We start from the raw sequence: 13,001 nt of genomic DNA on the forward strand, positions 1-13,001 counted from the left end.
AACCCAAAATTTTGAAAGTTGGTGCTCGAAAGGCAAGAAGATGTGGATCGAAGTAAATGAAATTATGCATAGATACGGTAGAATTAAAACGAAGGAATACGTATTTCGTATTCTTAAAAAAATAGCATAAAACAGGTGGGTGGGGCACAGACCATTCCAAACCTTTGATTACGAAATATCAAAAGTGCGAATAAGTATATATTAGAAGTGCCTAAAGGATAAGGAGAATTACTACAACACGTTGTGTAGGGACAATACACAAAAAAATAAGCGAACACGTGTTTTTAGTTTCTGTGGAAAGGCCCCTCCGAAGAAAGAATAAGAATAAGAATAAGAATAAGAATTATTTATTGTCGTTAAACAACATGATGTTGTAATAGACAACGTCAAAATTTAAGTTTGCGTACATATAATATTTACAATTTTAATTAATCAATACAATATTTTATATTTTACCTAGTACTACTTTTCTATTCTAATACTGAAATTTCTTCCGTAAATTCTGAAATACTATATATACACTTTTCTAAGAGCCACTTTTTACAAAAACATTTAAAATTTTTAATCTCCATTTCTCTCACTCTAGGTGGCAACAGATTATACAATTTCATCCCTATATATTTATAACTATTTTGAGTTTTGCACAGCCGTACATGGGGAATATTTATTTCATTTTTGCGCCTTGTATTGTGTGAGTGAACACTACTTCGAGTAACATAATTTGTACAGTTTTCTTTGATATAAATAAGGCACGATAATATGTACATGGACGGGATGGTCATTATTTCAAAATCTTTGAAAAAATGTCTACATGATTCTCTCTCTGGAATTCCTGTTATCGTTCTTATCGCTCTTTTTTGCCACTTAAATACTGTTTGTGCTCCGGAAGAATTACCCCATAATAGTATGCCATACGACAGATGAGAGTGAAAGAAAGCATAATATGCAGTGATTAATAGACTTTTACTTACAGATATTTTCAATTTACGTAACACATATACTGCCCTTGATAATTTTTTACAAAGTTGCATAGTATGCACATTCCAGTTTAATTTCGTATCTAAGTATATCCCTAATAGATTAACTGAGGAGCAGTCTTTTGTATCAGTTGTGGAGCTGCTGAGATGAAAGTATAACTTCTCTGTTTTATTATGGTTCAAATTTAATTTATTGTGAAACAGCCAATCAGTAGATTTATCTATTGCTTTATTATTTTTCGTGTGTATTGCGTTTATATTATTATCTTTCGTTATAAATGTAGTGTCATCGGCATACATAACAGTGGTTTCTAATAAGTAGTCAGGTAAATCGTTAATGTAGACCAGAAATAGAAAAGGTCCAATGACACTTCCCTGTGGCACTCCTGTTAATATTTCAAGTACGTTTGACTGTTTATTTTGTACACACACAACTTGTTTTCTACTTTCTAGATAAGACCTGATCAATAAGAGCTCAGTTCCTCTGATCCCATAATACTGTAATTTCTGAATCAGTATTTCATGTGAAACAGTATCAAAAGCCTTACTTAAATCTAATAATGTTGCGCAAGCGAATGAACTGTTTTCAAAGGCATCAATTACCTCAGATACAACTTTTTCAACAGCTTTAGTTGTGGACATACCTTTCCGAAACCCATATTGTGCACAGTTAATGAGATTGTTATTTTCAAAGTACAGAGTTAGTTGTTCTTTCATGCAATGTTCAATAATTTTTGATACAATTGGTACGAGAGATATTGGTCTGTAGTTGCTGGGACAGTTTTTGTCCCCTTTTTTATGTATGGGAATAGTAACCGCAATCTTAAGACTATCTGGGAACACTCCTTCTACTAGTATCCAATTAATTAAGTGTGTAAGGGGTTCCACTATTACGTCTATAATATTTTTAATTGTACTATTAGTAAACCCATAATAATCCTCGCTACCAGATGTCTTAAACTTACGAACCACTGACAAAATTGCTTCAGGTGTTACGTTTGTCCATTTAAATGTCAAGTTACTAGTTTGATTTCTACATGAACTTAGAATACTTTTGAAGTCTATAACATCGTTTTCTGCGGACTTAGAGATACTGCTTGTATTACCATTTACATACTTAGCACTACTTACAAAGAATTCATTAAAAGTGTCAGGGGATATTGATATTGAGTCATTTTCTTTTCGTACCCCTATTTCCCTGTTTATAATTGTCCACCCTGCTTTACATTTATTTGTATGGTTTACAATAAAATTGTCGTTTGCCTTAATTTTTGCCGCACTTATTTCCTTTCTGTAGCGTCTTTTAGCTCTGATGTATTTTTCTTTTCCCACAGGACAGCCCGATTTAGCCCTATTATACCAAGCAATGACAACCTTACGAAGCTCTGCTAGTTCTGGAGTGTACCAGTTACTAACATTTTGCTGTAATTTGTTTGTAGATAAGTTATAGCATTTAAATTTTCTTGGACAGCATTCGTTTAGGCATCGTGTTAAATTATACATAAAAAATTCACACGCTTCTACTACATTTTTACATCTGAAGAATATTTGCTGCCAGTCAATTTCTTTTAATTTATGTCTTAAACTACATATATTATCTAAACTCAGTACTCGAAAACTCTTGGTCACCACCCTAGTATTATTGTGTTTGACAAAGGGGTATAACACCCATAGGCCATCGTGATCTGACAATGAGCACTGTACTACACCACACGATAAATCATTTCTATATACATTTGTAATAATGTTATCTAAACAAGCTTCCTTTCTTGTTGGCTGATCATTTAGAAAATAAAAGTTATATGATCTAAGTATATCAGAAAAATAATTCTTGGTAGGAGTATCAACTAAAACATTGATATTTACATCCCCCAGATATAATATTTTATATTTATCATGCTTACTTAAGTAGTTAGTAAGGTCTTCCCAGCGTGCAAGAAAGACATTGACATCCGTATCTGGTGTTCGATAAATTGATACCACAATTGTTTTCGCGCTAGGAAATGAAATTGCAACTACTTCAAATTCCCCCTCATAGCAGAAATTATCTACGTTAATAACAATATAGTCAATGGTGAAGCCATCTCTTAAATAAATTGCTACTCCTCCATGGGTAATTCTACTTCTATAATAGCTTGCTGCCATGATATAATTTTTAGGTACATATAGAAGTATTTCTTCATTTCTAAGCCAGTGTTCATTAACGCAAAGAATTTGGCACGGAACGCTTCTACTACATTTTTACATCTGAAGAATATTTGCTGCCAGTCAATTTCTTTTAATTTATGTCTTAAACTACATATATTATCTAAACTCAGTACTCGAAAACTCTTGGTCACCACCCTAGTATTATTGTGTTTGACAAAGGGGTATAACACCCATAGGCCATCGTGATCTGACAATGAGCACTGTACTACACCACACGATAAATCATTTCTATATACATTTGTAATAATGTTATCTAAACAAGCTTCCTTTCTTGTTGGCTGATCATTTAGAAAATAAAAGTTATATGATCTAAGTATATCAGAAAAATAATTCTTGGTAGGAGTATCAACTAAAACATTGATATTTACATCCCCCAGATATAATATTTTATATTTATCATGCTTACTTAAGTAGTTAGTAAGGTCTTCCCAGCGTGCAAGAAAGACATTGACATCCGTATCTGGTGTTCGATAAATTGATACCACAATTGTTTTCGCGCTAGGAAATGAAATTGCAACTACTTCAAATTCCCCCTCATAGCAGAAATTATCTACGTTAATAACAATATAGTCAATGGTGAAGCCATCTCTTAAATAAATTGCTACTCCTCCATGGGTAATTCTACTTCTATAATAGCTTGCTGCCATGATATAATTTTTAGGTACATATAGAAGTATTTCTTCATTTCTAAGCCAGTGTTCATTAACGCAAAGAATTTGGCACGGAAATGAGGCAAGAAAAATTTCAATTTCAATTAATTTGTTTCTTATTGATTGTACGTTAATGTGGAACAGCAAGATATTTTCAAAGTCACAATTTATAACACCTTTCAGGTTTGAAAATAGACCAGAATTACTTTGTGCTAAAATTATATCATTTATGTTTCTAACATTAAGAAGTCTAGTTAAGTTAGATATTTCAGCAGAAGCGCAAGAAGGAGTGGACCGAAGCGAATGAAATTGTGTGTAGATATTGTATATGTAAAATAAAGCAATTCGTGTTTCCCAAGTGTCCCGTACTGATTTGCTTCAAATTTGCACATCAATAGTAAACAGGAAATAAATCGACACGTGTTTTTATTTATGGGAAAAACAGTGCAAAGGTTAAAGGCGCACCCCGAAATACTACAAAATACGCTATAGGTAGAAAAAACTAGTGTGAAAATAGTGAAATTTTACCAATAGATAGATGCCCTAAAAGTAGGAATCAATACAGTGAATTTCGAGTGATTCGTGTTTCTGCCCTCAAAAGTTCAAGTTCAAAGACTGAAGTTAGCGCCCCCTAGCTACTTGCGAAACACGTATTGCCTTATTTTACATATACAAGATCTATGTATAATTTCATTCGCTTCGGTCCACTCCTTCCTGCGCTTCTGCTTTATTATGTACATTTTTAGGAGAGGACCTTGGTATCCACACAGTTTTTCCGCACAAACCACAAAACACGGGTTAGCTTATTTTTGTGTATTGTTTCTTAACACACTTTTATTGCGATTCTCTATGTAATTTAGGCACTTCGAAAGTATACTCATTAGCACTTTTCATGTTTCGTAATCAAATGTTTGGAAGGGTCTTTGCCCCACCCATTTATTTCTTTGTTTCAGGAAAATACGAAACAAGTATTCCCACATTTTACATCTACTAGGTACAATATCTGTGCACAATTTCATTCACTTAGGTCCACTTCATACTACGTCAACTTTCGAAATATTGAGTAGGGGCTTTTGTCCCCAATAATTGTTTCTCCGTAGAAAATTAAAAAAAACAACACGTATTCGTGTATTTTATCTGTAGAATCTAACTGCCAAATTTTATCAAAATCGGAGTGTTACAGTTAGAAACTGTTACATAAAAGTAAAAACTTGTTGCAACTGTGAGTGAAATGCTGGTGTTGAGAGCCGAGCGAGCAAGAAAATTTTTAACAACTCTATTGCTTTGGAAACCGACAACAACATTGATTTACAGTAATAGGGCGTCAATACTTTTTTTTAATTATTTCTAGCACTTTTTTTTTCTTTTTGCTCGTTCGGCGCTTTCTAACCATCTGCGCCCGGGACGACCGTCCCGCGCGTCCCCTTCTAGCTACGGCTCTGCGTGCAACTGATCCGAGATTTAAGGAAACCAGTATTAAACGATTGACAATTTTCTTATAAATGGATATAAATCATTTTTAAACTTTTGCCCGTAACTTTCGGCTTTTATTATGCGAAAGTGGCGCAAAGACGCCCAACCCTGCTTTTAAAAGTATTTGACATCCCACACGATTCATATGTATGATAATAGTTGAAAAAACGTATTATAATAATTATTTGTAGATAGTCACATGTATTCTATGTACAAGCTAAAAACATTGTTAGTTTTTCTTATCGTCTTGTATATTACTATATAGAATATTCTGTAAGTTTTTCAGTTATTTTTTAATCATTGTTTGATTCATTCATTCATGATGTTTCTTCTAGCTTCCGAAACCGGGAGAAATATCTCTACCTGCAAACAGAACAAAGTGCATACACGAGCCAATGGTAAGCACAGCTGCCAACTGTGAAATGAGAACTTCCGGTGGTCCAACGCGCCTTGATGTATATAGAACTATACGCTCGCGACTGTCGCGCACCTGCCGATGAAACCCTAAACTGTAGTTATACAAAAAAAAAAAAAAAAAGTTATCTCAGCACCGTTGGGACCATCAACGTCAATTTTCAAAGTTGATTTCTACGCACTAGTGGTGGTGAGAGGAGACCATCTAACACGGTTTCCCACTGCTGGACGACCATATAGTGTCCCTGATCGACCAGGTCGCCTGATGGAATGCAAATCGCCAATGTATGGTCGTTCCATCGGTATCAGAATTGCCCACTCACTATACTAAACTTGAACTTTTCAGCCTATTATGAACACCCGAACGGCAGTCATCATTTAGACTGTTTCACCAAGGAACTTCCATCCCTTGAAATGGAACCAGAGCAAGGAAAAAACTTCCTCTCCCTCTATTCGACGCAGTAAATAGTTCCTCGCCTCAAGAGAATGCCTTCTATATATATGAGAGGTACGGAAAGATATCCAACTGCTTTTCTAGTAAAACTACCCGTTGACCCATATAGATGGCATATGCGGAATAAAATAAAATGAAAATAAATCTGGTCTTCGTTCCCCTCTGACGGTATCCTAAACATGCTGGCAACGGAACAATGTTTCCAAGTGTCATTCGCTATCTATAAAAGAGGAAGATTTTCTATTTTTCGTTTATATGCTGCAGAAAGAATATGAAAGATTAATATATGTATTATACAGGTTAAATAAAATATACCGCTGGTTTATCTTATACCTATATTGTAGTTAAAAATATACAAGAATATATTAATGTTCATATAAACAGTTACATTGAAATATGTATGTATAATAATAACAAAAATTGAAATGTATAATGGGGCGTTTACACTTAGTCGATTTGCGTTCGATTCAGTTGAATTGACGTCACTTTCAACTTAATCGACCGTGTAAACGGGACTTCAACTTAATCGCTTGTTGATCGAAGGCGACTAATCGACTGGCAACTGAATTAAAAGACGTTCTATTTTCTGTGGTTGAAATAATTGAACACATCCATCAATCTGATTCGGCCTAGTTGCTCCGATTTAGTGGCAAATGCAGCGAGTCGATTTAGTCGTGCGACTAAATCGACTAAATGTAAACGCCCCATAACAAACGGCCCTTGCAATACATTGAATTAAAATTTGTAAAATCGCCCTAACATTAGGCAAACGTTACAAAATAGTTGGAATTGGAGAGAAGTGTCAGTACCACCAGCACATACTCCCTGTGTACCTTTCTACAATTAGCTAAATGTTAAACGAAACGCTTCGACTCAACTTTCATATAGAAAGTAGGGCTACTGAACTCACATTTGTCGAACGAAAATTTATGATTTTAAGTTTTACTTTCCAAGATGATGCCAGCTAAGCTAAAGGAGACTTCGATGACGAGAATGAAAGAAATAGTGGAATGAAGAAAGTGAGAGGAAACCGACACATGGTGTTAGTCCAACAGAATTCACACTTGGAGGAAGCTGGGATAGACCCACGGACGCAAGTTCCAGAGCATAGTAGGCTACGACTGAAACAATCATAAAGAAGGCGCTCTGGTATAAGGTGAACCATTAAATTCACAAAACTTCAATAATAATAATAATAATAATAATAATAATAATAATAATAATAATAATAATAATAATAATAATAATAATTTGTAATAACATTTTCTTAAAGTTGCCCTAAATTAGGCAAAACTTACAGAAAAGTCGGGTCTTGGGAAGGGGGCTGGACCTCCAGAAACACCTCTCCAGCTACCCAAATATTAAACGAAAGCGTTCTACTTAAGTTTTAAGTAGAAAGTATTCTACTGTAAGTTTCAAAGAAAATAACTGTATTATAAATAATAGAATGACAGTGAACATTAAGGCATATTATAAACTAACTTTTACGATATGCAGAAGTAATTATAAAAGCTTTACTACAAAAATCCTACACAAACCATAATTCCATGAGCTCCGAAATACAACGTAACAAAATAGCATAGAAGATTCACTGTACAGAACCTTTGTTACTTAAAAAATGGACATACACTAGTCCTAGAATCGAGATAAGACGAGAAATGTTTACGATTCTTTTGGTCTCGTCTCGATTCTCATCTGGAAAGCGAGACTATAATTTGAGTTAGCCTTTTCCCGTCTCGGATGTAAAATGTTAATTCTCGTCTCGATTTTGTTTGTTTTATTTTAATAATGAGAAGAAAAATTCCTGTACGCGTGGTCAACAATAAGCAAAACCGCAATATTATTGCGAATTGTCACGTTCCTGTTTGTAACTGTATGACATGAGTGATAATATGCTACTAAGTTTTAATCTTATACGAGATAATTATTACTATTCGTGAAGATTTGATATTTCAAGTATCGAAACATAAAAGTATTCAAATATCTTATGATAGTCATAGCCATCAATTGCCGGGAAAAATTGTAAACAAAAAACTCACCAGCTCGGGATCCCAACCGAGTACTTTCAGATTAATGGCCGAACGCCTTGACCACTAAAGCACGATCACTACGCGATGAGTGTCTCGACTTTAGTGTATTTAAGTTAGGTTTCTTTCCCTCCAGTTGCAAAGTTATACATTATTTTTCTTCGTTTCAAAACGTCTTTCGTATTTATTTTATTATGATATTTTATTATGCTGGCCTCGGCCAAGACTAAACTTCAAGAAGCAGGTATTTGTTTCCTGATTAATACCTGATAGTCAACAATCTTATTGGATATCTGAACTAAACAAAAGAATCCTATTCTTTGGAAAGTGGCTGCATTTAATAATTGTGCTAATAATACAAAGTCCACAAGCTGGGTATAGTGTTAAGAAATTCTAGGAAAAAAAAACTACGTGATGAACGGGCTCCAACCAAACGTACACAAACAAAATAAAATCTTCCATAGACTAGGTGGGCTCAAATCAGTCCCAATACAGGTTTATAGGTGTGCCTATTTAGTGTACAGGTGAGTTACAATCTTGCTAGATACTATTCATAGAATTGCTCCAATATAGAGTGTATTCGAACTCGCAACAAATAGGGGAACATTCGAACTTTGACCGTCAGCTTCTTAACCAGGGGCCAGTAGTTTCCGGGGCTAACCCAGCCTGAAGATAAGGTTTCAGAAGCAGAGTAACAAGTTAGAGAAGAACAAAAGGTAGGGTTTACCAGGAATTCGGCTTGGAGCTCTGGCTAAGATCGTACCTAATACACTGCGGACTCGATCCAGATAGTACGACCGCGAGGGACCCTAGAGCAGGGAGCGCAGGCTGCTGATGAAGCCCAAATCACCAGTTTTGAAAGGGCTTGCGAAGCTTTGCAGTCGGAACCAATTCAGGTGTGGTACGGAAAATTAACATTTGCAGACTTTGGTAAAAATTGGACATGCGTGGTAACCAAAAAGCACCTGGGAAAATATTTGCTATCGTCCACAAGAAAAAGTTGATTGGTAGGCATACTCCACAAGGGCCAAAATCTAGTTGAGAAAAGTTTCTCCGTGCAACCAAAAGACGTTGATTAGAAGGCTTCATTTGAGATAAGGAAGAACATTAACCGATTGGTGCATGTCACCAAATATCAGCACAGCCATAGAAGGCCGCGCTTAGATGACTAGAGAAGGGTTCTGGCGTGCACATCCTTGTCTGTCGTTGAAGGTCAAGGTATCCTTCTGGATGCGGGTCAGTTACCCAAAGCTCTGGATAATATTGTTACACTCAATAATACACGAACTATACATAGTACTATTATAGTTGTTGAATACAATAGAATTGTACAATATGATATTGTTGAATTGTACACTCCACATCAAAAAAATTGCGACAGCTAACGTCGTGCAGCTAGGCCACTCAATATTAGGGAGAAACTGAAACACATACAATGAAAAATTGAAGGCAATAGATGTGTATTAAACAGAGGTTCGGAAATGAGGCAGACAGCGAGAGAGAGAGAGGGGGGGGGAGGCGAGAGAAGAAGAAAAAGAAAAGGGAGAAGAGATAAAAATGTGGAATTTTAAACATAGTAAGAAAAAAGCTAACATTATAAAGTTCCGTTACCACAAATTCAACAGTAATATAGAAATAACGTTTGTTTTTATATTTTTTGAGGATTATTCGAATATATAGAGGATGCTTGAAACATTCATTAAGTCTTTTTGATAAACGGTAGCATACTCAATTTCCAGTAGAACTGTAGATCTCACAGATACATCTAAGATAATGTCAAAAGTTCAACAAACATGCTTTCTTTCCGCGTGGTTCGGTACTGTTCATTGGACGTACTGATGCAAACCTCATTCTAATAAACCCAGTAGGCAGCGTAGGTCATATCTTCCATTCCAGACTACTAATGCAAAGTGAACAAAAAAAACCGAAAAGAAAAGCGAAGAAAGAAAGAAAGATAAAAATGAATGAGTGCTATTTTACTGGTAAATTTTTATCAGAAATATCCTATATTAAAAGTCCAAACGATATCAATCAAAGTTACGAATGTTCAAATGGAAAATTGGATGTTCCTCATAGATGTAGCAGAACTTGCATGTTTCAAATTTCAACATGAATAAATCACATTGAATTATAGGATGGAAACAAATTTGTGTAGAACTAGTATAAATAAAATTTTGTTTTCAAATAACCAAAGAGGTTGCCATTTTCTAGTCTTTTCCGGAGATTTATCTGTTCCAAACATCCAGCATCACTTTTATCTCTTGCGGATATAACGTTGTAATTTGAAGAGATAGAATGAACACGCTAGAGCTCAAACGTATCATAGTGTCAGTTGGATGATGTTGGTTAGCTTATGGACCACCAATGGGTCAGTATTCAAACCCGCAGTGACCGGGTAATTCGACTGAGACTCGATAACCCAGATGATAAAAAAGATATTTTGCTTATTCCCTTGCGTTTAAACAGTATTTCTTTCAGACATGATCAGGACTGGAGATGTTATTCCCAGAGCACAAAACCCGACGCTGAAGTTGCCATTTAATTACATCTTCCAGACCAGGTCTATCGGTCTCTCTCTCTCCGTTTTAACTTTGGAGCATGCACACGCACATGAAGTGCGTGCGTATGTGACAGAGAGGGGGAGATTGAACGATGCAAAGACATGATAGGGAAACGTCAAGAAAGAGAGAAAGAGGGAGAGAGAGGCGAATATAAATATGAAACATGTTTATCATTACAGTGAATGATGAAGAACGCACACACTGCTTATTCGAATTCTCGCCAGTAATGGTTTATAAGTTCTCCAACAGAAGATAAATCTCTGTTTGCAGCCATTATTTTATGCGAAAAAGTAATAATACCTGACGGGGAATCGAACCCAGATTTTACGCTTAGAAGCCTGGTACTTTACCACTACACCACCGATTGCTTTACCCAAACTTTCTTTAAAAATACTGTAATGTTTCTTTCTGAGAACGATAACACAAAAAGTGTTTACTGCAGATCAATGAAGGGTTTCGAATGTCTGTTAAATCCCTTGCCCTTTCCTAACCAACATTCGTAAGTCGTCTCTATCATGATAAATTGTTTGCCTACACAGTAGTAGGGTAATAGGGAATATCTCAACAAAATGGTAATTGAAGTAATGATAGTGTACCTAGCGCAATGAGTTTTTGTAATTGAAGTCATGAACGAGTATGACGTATGTAATTGAAGTTATGAACGATTATGACGTATGTAATTGAAGTTATGAACGAGTATGACGTATGTAATTAAAGTTATGAACGAGTACGGTGTATGTAATTGAAGTCATGAACGAGTACGTTGTAGGTAAACATCAAAAGACTTACCGCTCGCTTTGTATATTTTATTACGTATGTGTGATCTTTCCGCAGGCGCCATTACTGTCTGACCGTAGTGCGAGTTCCCTTTATACTTTTCCGCCCGTCCACTTTGTATATTTTATTACATATGTGTAACCTTTGCGCTGGCACCATTACTGTCGCGAGTTTTTCGCCCGCCCGCTTTGTATATTTGCCGCTCGGTAGCCGTGGACGCTAATGGTATTTTCCTTTATAGATACCGGCACACTTTGTATATTTACCGCCCGACAACACCCGACCTTATTTGAATAGCATTACGATTTCGGAGTTTCTTTTTTAAAGCCGGCCGATTATATCAACTTTAGTTTTGATCTTTCAATTATTTCTAGAATGAACTTGATTTTTTCCGAACAGCTTAGAATTATTTACTGTTATAATAACATTTTCATATATTATAATTATTTAGGAACAAATACTTGATTTAAATATTATTTAACTACGTGGAATTATAAATACTGGAAATTATACAATTACAGTATAAAATATTTGATTAAATTATTTTACGGTACAGCGGTGACATTTGTTGTAACTTTTAGTTTTCTTTTGCTGAAAGAAAATCAAAGGCAAACCAGCTATGCATCTTTCTTTGTGTGTTAATACTTTCGAAGATAGATTTCTCTTAGCGTATAAGGAGGTGGCGACATCAGGTAACAGGATTTTTTACTACAATGAGTCGGAAAAAGAGACAGGATATATGACCTGCTTGGAATGAACCATTAGCGATGGGTTTCGGCGTGATTGAAGCGGAACATTTATTGTTATTGGAAAATTTGGAACTCACCCTTGAAAGCATGTGGAACTTAGTGATTCTTAGAATGTCATTTACCTCTAGTTGAAATACAGCTTGTTGAAATATTATTTTTGATGCTTGCGTCTATTCTGTTGTACACAAGAGCTATAAAATATTTTTGAAAAGAGGACGGTTGACAAGTTATAAATGTAGACAGTATTTGATTAATAGCCGCAACTGTTGTAATAAAAACATGCTTTGATTTCTAGTGCTATATTTCTGAACCGCTATGGGAGTTTCTCCTATAGATGATATTATCTGAAGTGATGGTACAATGAGTGATATTATCTAAAAAGAACCACTTTACGGTGACTCTTTAGATATTTTATGATTTACTTATGTGAAGGGATTTATGTCTGCAAGACGGCTCTAAATGTACCAATAGACGATTTGAAAGGAATGACCACTAAAGGTTATTTTGATGGAATGCTAGTTAAGGAAAGAAACTGCTATGTATACAGGCGTCGTTATTTACTGAGTTATTGCTAAGTAATCAGTAAACGGTTTCCACAATTTTCCCTTTTATGTGCAACCTCATTTTGGAATAACATGTTGGCTAGAAAAGAAATAAATAAATTGGTTACCTGTTCGCTTAAACCAAAAACTAGGACAATGCAGGAGACTG

General features: G+C 35.3%; 1 protein-coding gene across 3 annotated transcripts in view; it reads left to right on the forward strand.

Annotated features, from left to right (window-relative positions):
* The window catches only part of LOC145673792 (b(0,+)-type amino acid transporter 1-like), a 715,231-nt gene that overhangs the window by 244,309 nt on the left and 457,921 nt on the right, over positions 1 to 13,001 (forward strand). The gene's annotated exons all lie outside the window — the stretch shown is intronic.

The sequence above is a fragment of the Thermobia domestica genome, chromosome 17 (genome assembly GCF_964235325.1).
Source record: "Thermobia domestica chromosome 17, izTheDome1.hap1.1, whole genome shotgun sequence".
NCBI classification, from domain to species: Eukaryota; Metazoa; Arthropoda; class Insecta; order Zygentoma; family Lepismatidae; genus Thermobia; species Thermobia domestica.